We start from the raw sequence: 14,988 nt of genomic DNA on the forward strand, positions 1-14,988 counted from the left end.
GCATTTTCTGTACAAAAAATTATCTCCAATTTTTCCAAACCAATTGAGTTTTCCTGTACAGAGTTGCCTTATCTAATCTAATCTGTTTTCTCTCCTTATTGTCATGATGTGATCCTGTCTGCATGTTCATGTTTCTTTCCAAACTCATCCTCTCTTGAAGAACCTATTACTCACTGTCTAGCATCTTAAACCTCAGGCATCTTCTCAGGTTCCCTGGCAATCTCATTCTTCCCCTCACAAAGTCACACAAATTTATCTTATATATTTAAAAAATGTATTGAATTTACTGGGTGACATTGGTTAATAAATTATATAGGTTTCAAGTGTGATGATGAACCCCCCAAATGGAGCACATAGATCCTAAATAAGGACAGAAGTTCATATAGCTTATGACATGTCACTGTGATCAGAACACACTCCCAAAGGAGATGACACCACCTTAGATAGACCATGTAAATAATTAGGTTATGGCCAGTGTGTAAGCAGGTTGAGTCAGAGTGATAGGCCAGGATGCAGAGGGCAGGACATAGTTTGGGGACAAAAGGAGAAAGCTGAACATCCTCATTTGGGCTTGAAGAAGAGGAAATGCCTACCATAAAAAATCAATGAAATTCTGCTGTTATTGAGATCATAATTTTGACCATGTCCTAGAAGAAGCATAGTTAAAGATAATATAGGGATAGGATAGCAGCAACAACGCTGTTATTATTACCATCAAGGCTAGTGTGATGACTTGGGAGCATCTATCATATGAGTTGATATAAAAGTTACCATATTGTGACCAAAGAGATAGACATAGTGATTATGTGAGTTTGGGTGGGTGGTAACCAGCCCACCTTGGAGGCCCAGGGAAAGCACTCAGAACTGAGCTATCAGGACTAAGATTTAACCATGAGATGGAACTTCATGGAAATGATTTCAATGAAGCATGGATAGTATAATCTAGGGGGCTTTGAGGTGAATAAAAGTTTATGTGTTCTGGGAACACATAAAAGTTTATGTGTTCTGGGAACTATAACATTTTTCAATACTCACATATGATATTAACAAGAGATAATGCTTTGGCATGAGACAGTAGCGATAGCATGTAGGGCAAAGACTCTGCAAGGGTTTATATGACATGTCAAAAACCAAATATGTATCAATGATTAGGTCTAAGAAGGCAGGCCCTTACCTTATTTTCTAATAGAGTGCATTGTTGGCAATCTGCAGGGAGGACTTAAAGTTGGTATTCTTAAGTCACATGTTATTTGGTGTATGGAGTTAAGTTTAGATATTTAACTGATAGCTTTTTAGATAGTTGGATGATATTATGTAATGAATAACCTGCGACATATCAAGATACTTTTAATATTTGCACATACATATGTATATGCTAGCTTCTATGTAACAGCTTTCTACTTTGCTTCTCTGAATTATGTAATAATTGAAGGAATTAGGGCACTATTTTAGGGCACTATTTTAGTGCCCTAAAATAGTAATGGTCACATACAAAAATGCATACACTCTTAGCTCTTTCTATTTTTTTATTCCCTGACATGATCTTTAGATTTATTTTTCTCATATTACAAAATCGACTTCTTTGAAAGTAGACTAAAATGAAACTAAATATTTTTATCAACTTTTATTCACTGTACATCTATTAAGTGACTATTTTGAAAACCCTAGCAGGGTCTCACAGATACATGAATAAACATGAAATAGATGTGCCCAGAATTGATACCTAGCCCACTGAGTCAGGCTTGATGGAGAATAAGATTTCTGCACAACTGAAAGACCCAGGTCAATATGCTGTGGTTTTCCAGTGTCATGACCAAGGGGAGTCTTCAGCCAAAAAGTGCTTAAATTCAAACCCTCCCCCATTCTCACCACTTCAAGGAAGAAGGACTTTTCCTTCTCCATCCTCTCATGTCCTTATAACTACCACATAGCTCTGAAATTGCCAACCACCTTAGTTCTCTTCAGAAGATTATCTGTGTCATTGGTACATGTGATAGACATATCCACACTTACCCAAACCCACATAAAACCCTGAAATTGACAGAGAAATGCTTTTTCCCCCTTCTGTCTGATTTTATGGCAATAACCTCACAGGATGCAGTCCTTTATTTGTGTCTTTAGTCTTAGTAAGATTGACCAAGTTTTGCATCCCTGCTATGACCAGACACAGATCTAAATGAAATCCTTACTCAGGGTTCTGTCTCTCCATTTTCACTGACTCAACTCTGGGGGTCTCTGACACAGAAAATGGATAGAAGTTCTTCCTCTGATCCAAGATTCAGGATTCTTGAATGAGTTCTTCCTTGGGGGAATGCCATTTTGTTCCATCTACTTCAGTCTGCAAAGAGGTTGGGATGGCCAAAGGGATCCTCTAGCTTGGTCCAGCATCCTTAAGAAAACTTTAATTGAAGTTTATTTGGTCCATTCTCTTCTTATGTTTCCTTAGAGGAAGTCTCCACATCTTATCACAGAAATCTTTTCAGAAAGCTCCTCTTTACTTATATTCTAACTTCTCTCCAGTTGTTCTGAAGAGAAACAAGTTTTTATCCTCATTGTGGAATATTCAGAGAGACTTCTTTTGGGAAGCCAAAGAGCCATCCTCTTCTCTCTTCCAAAACTCGAACTAAGGTCAGCCTGTCTTTATTTGTCTGCCTCTACACCTGGCCCATCAAGCTCAGAGAAACCAAACACCTGCCTCAAACACCTGCTTCACCAAAGGTCTGTACTTCCCAGACTTATTCCTAGGCCACTCCATTGTCTCTTCCACAAACCTTATCACAGAAGAGTCAATCTCCCCTGGTCTGGCATCTTTTTGCTCAATTGTTGGTTATGAGTCTGTAGTGAGCGCACTGCAGCTTACTGTACATTCTTAGTATTGTATATTATAGGAAGATAAAGGACTGGATTTGGTCCTCCTGAATCAATTCTCAAAATAACAAAGAAAAAAATGAACTCTGACTTAAATAGTTGCGATCTTATACATTTCAGGGTATTACATGAGAATGCAATTTAGGGTTCCCAAATATTTGAAAGCATAATTACAGAGACATAAACTGAAGAACCAACAGACACACATTGAGACCTGAGTCATTTTATGTTTCATTTCTTTTAATAATAATTTGTATGTTATTAAAGATTTTCTGTGTTACTGTATACAGTATGTAAAAAGACCTGTGATTTTATTATCCTCCTGGAGCACAGAGTCTAGAAGCTATGAAAGGAGAAACACAAAGGTCACACATAATCACAGACATGAAGCCAAGTTGAGTAAAAACAAAGAATAAGTAAATAAACAGTTTCTTGGACTGATCTGGCAAACATCACTTCCTAGCCTGGAAGAAGGTCTAAAGATCTAGTTTTCATATTTGTTTCCATAAATCCCAGGAGTTCTGGGAAATTTTCACCTTTCTGTGGCCAAGAGTGGGTGCAGGTGTCAGAAACCACTTTCAATGTCAGTATGACAGAGCCCAGAGACAGGGTCCCTTATATGAAAGGAAGTGACTAGTCACAGGGTGGCCCCTTGTGTAACCTGAGCTCTCCAAACTCTATCCTCTCTTTATAAGAATACCTCTTAATTCACTCCAAAACCTGTCACTTGGGTCCTGGCTCTCCAGCTGACTATAGAACCATGAACTCTTCCTACCATGCACAGACTGTGAACAAAATCAGCTTCAACAAATATTTGGAGCCAGGGAAGGTCATATTTTTCTCTTATGTCTCCATCCTCTCTGTTTCTCCTACCTTACACTTATAACCAACTATTTTTCAACTCTGGTATTTTGCACATTTCAAAAACACTCATTTAGCCATATATAAGTTGTACTCCCAAATGGACTTTAATAGCACATTACTCTATGAAAATGCATATCTTTGTTCAGCAGTATCTGGGACTGACTCATCAAGACAAAGGTCACCTAGTTAGGAATTATATATTAAAATAATAATATTTAATAAATGTTTATTAAAAATCTAACTGAACAGACTTATATGTACTTTTTCTAGAGTTGGCATATTGAACTGAGGACAAGGTAAGACTCATTGCTTTACTGAATGCATTTCTCTAGATAACAGCTAGCTCTATGAAAGTGAAAAAAACTAGATAAATATCTGAGATGAAGGATGTAATTACTGGGTGTATCAGTGTCAACCATGCAAAACATATGGGAAAACAATGGACTCTGACATAAGTGCTGGTGGTCCACACCATATATCCAAGAATAATGTATCAGGTACCATAGAGTTACCAAACAGGGCAAATTAACAGGGAAAACAGTAAATTAGTTGGAAAACTTGAGATATATATGCCATCAAGTGAGAAATTTTTTGTTGTGGACAGCTATGCCTAGGAATTGTAACTCTACCCTGTGGCTAAGGATGAGGGAGTGACCTGCAGAATGCAAGCTACAGGAGACAAAGCTTGTCTCTGGTAGCAAATGCTGCCTCAGTTTCTTCTCCCTGACCACAAAGCATGGTCTGTATTGTTGACGGGTAAGTCTCCTCACAGCTGGGAACAACCTAAGCCAGACATGATCACTTGGGAGGCCATCATGGAAGGACTTGGGGGTTGCAACAAAGAGCGAGCAACGGACCCTTGACCCCAAGCTATGTGACATAGCCCGAGTCCCCATGTCCTCTGGAAGAAGGGCTTCCTGGTTCTAATCCACTTAAGCCTGAATATCTCATGGGGAGGGGTGCAGCTCCTTGCCTTGGGGTTGAGGGGGTTGGGGGAGAAAATCTGGCATCACAAAGAATTCATGAAAAACTTGTGAAACCTGCAAGAGTGCCTGCATTCATATGTTAAGGGTCCGAGTAGGAAACCCTAAAGTTTCTGCAAAACTCCCTTCTTGACAGACTCTGACTCAGACTAAGCCCTAAGATTTTTTTGAAATGTTATCTACTGTTTGATCCTTGCCTCCTTGTATTCCTGTGTATTACAACCCAATAAAAGCCCTTGGAGGAAGGGGCTCAAGGCCTTTTTCCCCTGAGAAACTGGATATTGCTCAAGGCCCTTACCTTTTGAGGGATTAGCCACTTCTCCTCCCCAAGATCATGTTTTGGTAGTGTTTACTTTCACCCATGGTAGACAGGGGGACTTGTGGGAAAAGTCACCCCCACAATTTTTCAGTTTCTTGTTCTGTTACCAGCACATTTATATACCTGATTTACTATGATGACACTTTCCTTCTGAGACGTATAACATCATTTGTCCTCTCCAAAATTTTACCTACCATCTATTTTATATGGGCTGGCACCCTGGCTTCTTCTGTGGATCTTGACTCAACAATTCCTTCTACTCTTTTCTCTGTCTTTCTACTCTATCTCATTTATTTTTCATTATCATCATGTAAACACACTTAGATTTATCTAATTAAATTTTGCCATCATACGATTCATCTGCTATCATCATACACATTTTTTTCTGTTTAAAATGTTTTTAGATAGCTGTTTTATATTTGTAATTATATTTTAAAAGACACATTAAGATAAGTGAAGACAGAAAATATACATATTTAATAAACATATTTGATTCAACATAATCAACATATTTGATTTCAACATAATTGAAATTGGCATATTAGAAATCAACATAACAGAAATCAAATATATTTGTATACTTGGACACTTAAAAAAATTGAGGAAAAATATAGCAAGATCTCAGGATTTATTTCTGTCCCAGACTGTGATATGGACAAATAAAATTAAAAAGAAAACCAACATTAAAAAGATTTTCATGAATTTAAAATAAGGTTATCTTTGTTGAATATTAATTGCTCATAGAAACTTGGGTTTATTCGTGGGCTCACTGTTCTGTTCCATTGGTGTATGTGCCTGTTTTTATGCCAGTACCAGGCTGTTTTGATTACAGTAGCCTTGTAATATAGTTTGATATCAGGTATTGTGATCCCTCCTACTTTGTTCTTCTTTCTCAAAATTGCAGCTGCTATTCCAGGTTGTTTATGGTTCCATATAAATTTTTGAAGTGTTTGTTCTATGTCCGTGAAATATGCCACTAGTACTTTAATGGGTCTTGCATTGAATCTGTAAATTCCTTTGGGTAGTATGGACATTTTGATGATGTTAATTCTTCCAATCTATGAACATGGTCTATGTTGCCATTTGTTTGTGTCTTCCTTGATTTCTTTCTTCAGTGTTGTGTAGTTTTCTGTATATAGGTTTTTTTACCTCCTTGGTTAGGTTTATTCCCAGATATTTTATTTTTGTTTTTACTATATTGAATAAAATTTTTTCTTGATTTCTGTTTCGCTATTTCATTGTTAGTATACAAAAATGCCTTTGATTTCTGGATGTTGACTTTGTATCCTGCTGTTTTGCCAAATTCATGTATTATGTCAAGTAGTTTTTGGGTAGAGTCTATAGCATTTTCCATATACACTATCATGTCATCTGCAAACAATGCCAGTTTTGTTTCCTCCTTTACAATTTGGATGCTTTCTATTTCCTTTTTTTGTCTGATCGCTGTGGCTAAAACTTCCAATACTATATTGAATAGAAGTGGTGAAAGTGGACGACGTTGTCTTGTTCCTGATCTTAGTGGGAAATATTTTAGGTTTTTCCCATTGAGTATGATGTTGGCTGTGGGTCTCTCATATATGGCCTTTATTATATTGAGGAATGCTCCCTCTATTTCCACTTTGATGAGTGTTTTTATCATAAATGGGTGTTGTACCTTATGAAAAGCTTTTTCTGCATCTATTGATATGATCATGTGGTCATATCATTTTTGTCTTTGCTTTTGTTTATGTGATGTATTACATTTAGTGATTTGTGAGTATTGAATCATCCTTGCATCCCTGGAATGAATTCCACTTGGTCGTGGTGTATGATCTTTTTGATGTATTGTTGCATGCAATTTGCCAATATTTTGTTGAGGATTTTAGTGTCTATGTTCATCAGCGATATTGGCCTGAAGTTTTCTTTCTTTGTTTTGTCTTTATCTGGTTTTGAGATTAGGAGGGTGCTGGCTTCATAAAAAGAGTTTGGGAGTCTTCCATCATTTTGGATTTTTTGGAATAGTCTGTGAAGAATAGGGGTTAGCTCTTCCTTAAATGCTTTGTAGAATTCTCCTGTGAAACCATCTGGTCTGGGGCTTTTGTATGTTGGGAGTTTTTTAATTACTGCTTTAATTTCACCAGCTATTATTGGTCTGTTCAGGCTTTCTGCTTCTTCTTCATTGAATTTTGGATGATTATATTTTTCTAGAAATTGGGAGAACTGGACAGCTATGTGCAAAGAAAATGAAACTTGAGCACCAACTTACACCATACACCAAAATAAATTCAAGGTGGATAAAAGACGTAAATATAAGCCATGAAACCATTAAAGCCCTAGAGGAGAGCATTGGCAGGAAAATCTCAGATATTCCACGCAGCAATATTTTTACTGATATGTCCCCTAGAGCAAGGGACATAAAGGAAAGAATAAACAAATGGGATCTCATCAAAATTAAAAGCTTCTGCATGGCTGAAGAAAACAGTATTAAGATAAAAAGAGAATCAACTGTATGGGAAAACCTATTTGCCAATGATACCTTAGACAAAGGTTTAATCTCCAAAATATACAAAGAATTCACACAACTCCACTCAAAGAAGATGAGCAACCCAGTTAAAAAATGGGCAAAGGACTTGAACAGACACTTCTCCAAGGAGGACATACAGAGGATCCAGAGACACATGAAAAGATGCTCAATATCACTACTATCAGAGAGATGCAAATTAAAACCACAATGAGATACCACTTTACACTGGTCAGAATGGCCATCATAAACAAAGCAACAAACAACAAATGTTGGAGAGGTTGTGGGGAAAAGGGAACCCTAGTTCACTGTTGGTGGGATTGCAGACTGGTACAACCATATGGAAAACAGTATGGAATTTTCTAAGAAAACTAAAAATGAATCTGCCTTTTGATCCAGCAATTCCACTGCTAGGAGTATATCCTAAGAACCCTGAAACACCAATCCAAGAGAACCTATGCACCCCAATGTTCATAGAAGTACAATTTACAATAGTCAAGAGTTGGAAGCAACCCAGGTGCCCATCAGTAAATGAATGAATCCAAAAACTATGGTACATTTACACAATGGAATTCTAGGCAGCAGAAAGAAAGAAGGAGCTCCTACCCTTTGCAACAGCATGAATGGAATTGGAAAGCATTGTGCTGAGTGAAATAAGACAGGTGGTGAAAGATAAATACCATATGATCTCACCTTTAAAAGGAAGCTAAACAACAAAATAAACAAGCAAGCAAAATATAACCAAAGACACTGAAATACAGAACAGGCAGATAGGGACCAGCAAGGGAGAGGGGAAGAAATTTCAGGGGAAAAGGTGAAGGACTCACAGGAACAAGTATAAAGGACCCATGGACAAAGACTAACAGGGGTGGAAATGGGAGAGAGGTGGGGAGCACTGGGCAGGTGGGCTGGAAAGGGAGTAAAAGACAGAAAACTGTACTTGAACAACGATGAAATAAAAAATATTTAAAAAAATAAAATAAGGTTATCTCTGATAGATGGATATAGCATAATATTATATTGTGAGAAATGGTGGTAAATTTATTAGTCAATCCAACAAATATAAAGTGGGAATTCAACTTTCCATATTATCACATGAAATTATCCCTAATAAAGTTATTATAAAATTAGAGATCTAACAGATCAGTACAGAAGAAAATACAAAAATTATGTTGAAAATGGAAACACGTGTAAAAAAAGTCATTCTTTTACTGTAAGAAAATAGTGACTATGTGTTTGCCACATACCTAAGTATAGGTATATAGTGACTAGGTATGCCACATAATTAGCTGCTTGTAATATTTGTATATATATATTTATATATTAGCATATATATAACAGCTTTCCACTTTCCTTCTCTGACTTATACAATAATTAAAGGAGTAGTGCCCATCAAAATAGTCACTTATAAACAATGCAAAACACTGAGCTCATTTTGATTTTTATTTCTCTAACTGATATTTAGATTTATTTTGTCATATCACAAAATAACCTTTGTTGAAAGAAGGCTGAAATTATATTAAATATCTTCATTAATTTTCATTCACTGTGTACCTATTAAGTGGCTACTCAGAAAACCTTGAGCAGGGTCTCACAGATACATGGATAAACATGAAATAGATGTGCTTTTGTGAAGCTTGCATTTAGTAAAGAAAACATGTTGTTGAACAGAACTCACCACACAGTATGACTAACACAGCCAGGAAGGCAGAACTGGTTTCTAAGGCTGGCAGCAGGGAACAGTGAAGAAACAGTCCTTGGCCCCATCTCTGTCCCCTTGGGTAATGTTTTGCCTATGAAGTGAAATGAATGTGGGTATGTGATGGTTAGGATGGTGAGGTATTAATATATTGGTGTGAGTCTTTCATGCCTTAACTTTGAATGCATTAGAATCTATTATTAAAAATCTAAATTGACCACTAAAAGTATCAATGCTGGAGTGTCTCTATATGTATATGTGCCAGTAGTTTTTAGTGCATGTGATATTATTTGCACATTTATGTCCATGTATGTATGACACAGAGAGAGAGACTTTGTTTCTGGCTCTCTGTATGGGAAAAATTGTCTTAGTCACTGTCTGTCTACAAGAACAACTGAGCTTATTCTGTATCAGAGATTGAGAAAGCCTATGGCTGAGAGACACAGAAATATATTTGAGTGTGGTATGCTTTTTAAGGTCCTACTATAGGTTATACTCAAAGGACCCTCTACCTAGAATTGATACCAAGCACAATGAGTGGGCTTGGTGGGGCAGGAGATTTCTGCACAACTGAAAGAGCCAGGTCAATATGGGTGCTGTGGTTTTTCAGTGTCAGCACCAGGGGGAGCCTTCAGCTCAAAAGTGTGCTTAAATTCAACCACCCATTCTCAATACCATTTCAAAAGAACCTATGCATCCCAATGTTCATAGCTCCATTACTTACAATAGCCAAGCTCTGGAAATAGCCTAAGTGCCCATTAGTAAATGAGTGGATTAAAAAACTCATTTGGTGGTATATTTACACAATGGAATACCATGCAGCAGAAAGAAAGAAGTGACTCCTACCCTTCAAGTCAGCATGGATGAAACTGAAGAGCATTATGCTAAATGAAATAGGCTAGGCAGTGAATGACAGATACCATATGATCCCACCTACAAGTGTATCCTAATCAACAAAACAAACAAATAAGCAAAATACAACCAGAGACATTGAAATAAAGAACAAACTGACAGTGACCACAGGGGAGGGGGAAGAGGGATAGTGGGAGGAAGTGGGGGAAAGGGAAATCTAAGGAATAACAGCAGAGAACTCATGGGGGCACAGACAATGGGGGTGGATTGACTATGGGAGGGGGGATGGGGTTTGGGTAAGCAATGGGGGGAAAAGGTCGGACAACTATAACTGAACAGTAATACATTAAAAAAGAAAGAGAGAGAGAGAGAGAGAGAGAGAGAACAATCCTTTCTCTCATCTCCATTGTTCCATGCCCTTATAATTGCCACATAGCTTTGATAGTTCTAGCCAGTTCATTTCTCCTCTGAAATGACCTTTCTGTGTTATTCATACATACAATAAACATATCCACACCTACATGAACCCACATAAAACCCTAAAGTTGACAGAGAGATGCTTTTTTTTTCATTCAGATTTTAACAGCAATAACCTCAAAGGACACAGTCTTTTCCATGTGTTTTTAGTCTTAGTCACATTGGCCAAACTTCAGATGCCCAGTCTGACTCAACACAGACCTAAATGAAATCCTTACTCAGCATCTTCAGTTGCTCCAGAGTTACTGACTCAGTCTGTGGGTCTCTGACAGAAACTGGCTGGAGGCTCTTCCTCTAATCCAAGATCCAGGACTGTTGAATGAGTCCTTCCCTGGAGGAATGCCATTTTGTTCAACCTCTTTCAGCCTGGAAAGAAGTTGGGTTTGCCAGAGGGGTCCTCTAGCCTGAGTCAGTGCCCTTAAGAAAGCTTTAGTTAAAGTTTATTTTGTCCGTTCTCTTCCTATGCTTCCGTACAGGAAGTCTCTACATTTTTTAATAGCAATCTATTTAGAAAGCTTCTCTTTCTTTATATCATAACCTCCTTCCAATCATTCTGACAAGGAGCCAATTTTTATCCTCATTATGGAAAATTTCAGAGAGATCCCTTTGGGAAGCCAAAGATCCATACCCCTCTCCCTGCCCCAACCCCACCTTGGGCTAAGGTCAGCCTGTTTCACAAAAGCAGGTCTGACACTTCCCACACTTATTCCTAGGCCACTCCATTGTCTCTTCCACAAACCTTACCACAGAAGAGGTAATCCCCCCTGGTCTGGTATCTTTTTGCTCAGTCATTGGCCATGAGTCTGTAGTGAGTACACTGCATGAGTACACTGCAGCTCACTGTATATTCCTTGTACTATGTATTATAGGAAGATGAAGGACTGGATTCTGCCTTCGGTGGGTATATCTTGCAACATGTTGGGGAAATGACACTAAGAGATCAGAAAGCATTTAAAATGCTTTAGGAAGGGTAATAAAAACAGACATTTATGTTAGAGTGTTAGATAATTGGAAAATATTTGTGAAACTCAATCATAATTCCAGTGGGAGATGAATAAAATTTGGGGATATAGGCATGGAGAGGAAGCCATTGAGAAACATTAAAAGAGAACACAATCTACAGTCCTGACAGGGTTGCTCGATTGGCAGGAGGAACCCAGCCAGGACGGGATGTCATCCTGTACACCAAATAAATAGTTGTGGGTTCATTCCCTGGAATGGGTGCATCAGGGAAGCAACCAATCAATGTTTCTTTCTCATCATTGTCTCTCTCTCCCTGCTTCTTCTCTCTCTAAAATAAATAAAAATATATCTCTAGGTAAGGATCTTTTTAAACCAGAGTATAAGCCACATAACTTTAAGACTATCAAGGTATGAATCAAGTCTGATACATTGACCACTCACACCTATACTCCTTGAACACAGCAGTCTGGACCCATTTTCCCGAGACTGAATACTTATTTTATATCTGAGGCCTTGCTGTCAAGTCCTAGCTTACCTAACTCCTGTGACCCTCCCAGGTCCTCTGTAATAATCTGCATTTTGGGCCCAGGCAAAACCACTTTCTTCTGATATCTTTGCTAACTTTCTCTCTCTCTTCATCAAAAGGCTTCTCCCCTCTTACCTCTTATTCCAACTTATTGAAGGCATATGACTAAGTGAGTCAGGATTAAGTAGGTAACATCAGTTGAACAGGATCTTAGAATCAGTGTGAAATTTCTTGCTGAGAAAGAATTTCTTATAAAACCTTGGTGAGAGGTAACTCTCCCCGCAAACAAATATTGAGCATCAGGGCCAGGCCTGCCTCATCCTAGTCCTGTTCAGTGCCTCTTGTATGTTAGGTACTGAGAACACACAATGATTAAGATGTGGCCTTAGGGAGTCATTGTGTTCTCCTGGGAGAGACTGATAAATATAGGGTCGATTACAACAGGTTAAGGACTCAGTCCCAACTCTTCCCAGTTCAGATGTCAATCGGAAGCCCCGGTTGTCATCGATGCTCTGAACAACTGGCTACAGATGGGAAATTCCAGCAACCCCATTCATCTCAGGATGCCAATCAAAATCCAGGTTGTTACCTAGACCTTGACTGGCTGGCTAAAATCAGAGAGATTCCCATGATTCTTTTCTTAGGTTTGATCAATTTGCCAGAGCAACTAACAGAACTCAGAGAACTTTTTTACTTACTACATCAACAGTTTATTATACAAGGATATAAGGATAGTCAGATGGAAAATATGCATAGGAGAGGGCATGGGGAGAGGGCATAGAGATTCAATGGTTTTTTGAGTGCACTTGCCACTCAACAATACTCCGGTACTTCTACCCATGCATTCACCAACACAGAAGCTTTCTGAGCCCCCCCACCCTTTGTGTTTATTTGAAGGCTTCATTGTGTAGGTATGATTGGTTAAGTCATTGGCCATTGGCAACTGATTCAACCTCCAGCTCCACTCCCCTCCTGAGAGTTCAGGGGCAGGAACGGAAAACTCCAGCCGTCTAATCATATGGTCCTTCTGGCAACCAGCTCCCCATTCTTGTACAGGGGTACAAAGTTCCCCTCAGTGACATAGCAAAAGACACTTTTGTGCTCCCATCAATTAGGAAATTCAAAAGGTTTTAGCTATGTGTCAGAAGTGGGGGCACAGACCAACTATGTATTTCTTATTAAAAATCCCAATATCACAGTGACCTAAAGGGTAGAGCCAATATGTCCTAAATCCTGTATGAATTATAAAGATGATAGAAAATTAGAATATTTAATATACACCTTACCCTGTATCTTTTAAATAAGCTGACCAGTTTATGAACTTTAAGGCTTTTGTCTAAAACAGATAAAATGTTGAATTTCTAAACGGTTTATTACCTGTCCTGGTATTTCTATCCTTAACATTGATTGATATTACCCTTCAGATATAATCAGATGCAATATTATTTATTATTTATAATGTCAGCACTGTTTGGATTTTTTAAAATTTCCATCTTTGGAAGTACCTCTAACTCTAGTCACTGGAAATTGCTTATATGAAATTTTATATCTCTAGACTGCAACTCACTTTTACAGTTTTGTCAGTTTCTTCACTGAAATATTATGGGTCATAGAGTGGAAATGATATCTTCTGATTTTCTTTTAAATATTTCTACTTGATTTTTGTTAAAAAGCTAAATATGAAAGACCCTGTTTGCTGGGAAAGTCTGTAAGACTAGGATATAAACATCAGAATGTGGGGTAGACCCCATAGTCATGTTCTGATGCCCCTGCATGCCTAGGAATGTGAGGAGGTAGGCCAGAACAAGGTCCTGACTTCTCTCTGCATGGCAGTCCCCAACTAAGGCCAAGAGCAGCAAGGGCTCCGTCACTATTCTGATCACTCAGACTATGTGTCCTCTGGAAAAGGCAGTCCCCCTGAGTAGTCTCTTTTCTGAACAACATCTTTAGCTCTTTCCTCTCTGTGTCTGTTGAACTGGAGCTCTGAAACCGACGGTAGCGCCGCAGAGTGGTTCCCACTTTCCCACCTCTCGGGTCCCACTTTAACCATTACCTCCTCTGGAAGTTCTCCTTTGTCACACCAGCTTGAGCAAGTTTTTCTCAGTTAGTCTCTGTCAATTGCATCAACTTTTGTGTTTCTCTCACAGAACTTCTACAAAGCTATAGTTGTTTATCATTCTATTGTTATTGTTATTCAGCTTCCTTATTAAAATATAAGCATCATATAGGCAGAAAATATGTGCACTGATATATCTTTGGTCCCTAGATATTAATAAAATATAAGGACTTCTCATGAAGTGAAATTTATCATTAAAAAACTGACTAAATAAATAAAGTATCAGGGTACTTTCTGTTGTAAAATCTCAATGTGCAAAGATATATCCCTGTCTGGGGTTGAATTTAAGTTTCTTTATAAATGACTCTGATATGAAAGTATGGTCACTTCAGTTTAGTCTATGTAANTAAAATATAAGCATCATATAGGCAGAAAATATGTGCACTGATATATCTTTGGTCCCTAGATATTAATAAAATATAAGGACTTCTCATGAAGTGAAATTTATCATTAAAAAACTGACTAAATAAATAAAGTATCAGGGTACTTTCTGTTGTAAAATCTCAATGTGCAAAGATATATCCCTGTCTGGGGTTGAATTTAAGTTTCTTGGGAGTAATAGACAGAAAACTGTACTTGAAAAATAATTAAATAAAAAAATTAAAAAAAAATAAATAAATGACTCTGATATGAAAGTATGGTCACTTCAGTTTACTCTATGTAAATAATATTTACAAATTTCTGTCTTACTTTACTCTAGTGGTTACAGTCTGGGCCAGTCAGTATAAGATAGATATCTCCTTCACTTATCTAATATGTTCTATCATTAATAATCCAAACTCAGAACTTTAGTATCCACTGTAAAGGACTGAAACTATCAA

This window comes from Sturnira hondurensis, unplaced genomic scaffold (assembly GCF_014824575.4).
Source record: "Sturnira hondurensis isolate 20B ecotype Veracruz unplaced genomic scaffold, ASM1482457v3 Scaffold0002532, whole genome shotgun sequence".
NCBI lineage: Eukaryota > Metazoa > Chordata > Mammalia > Chiroptera > Phyllostomidae > Sturnira > Sturnira hondurensis.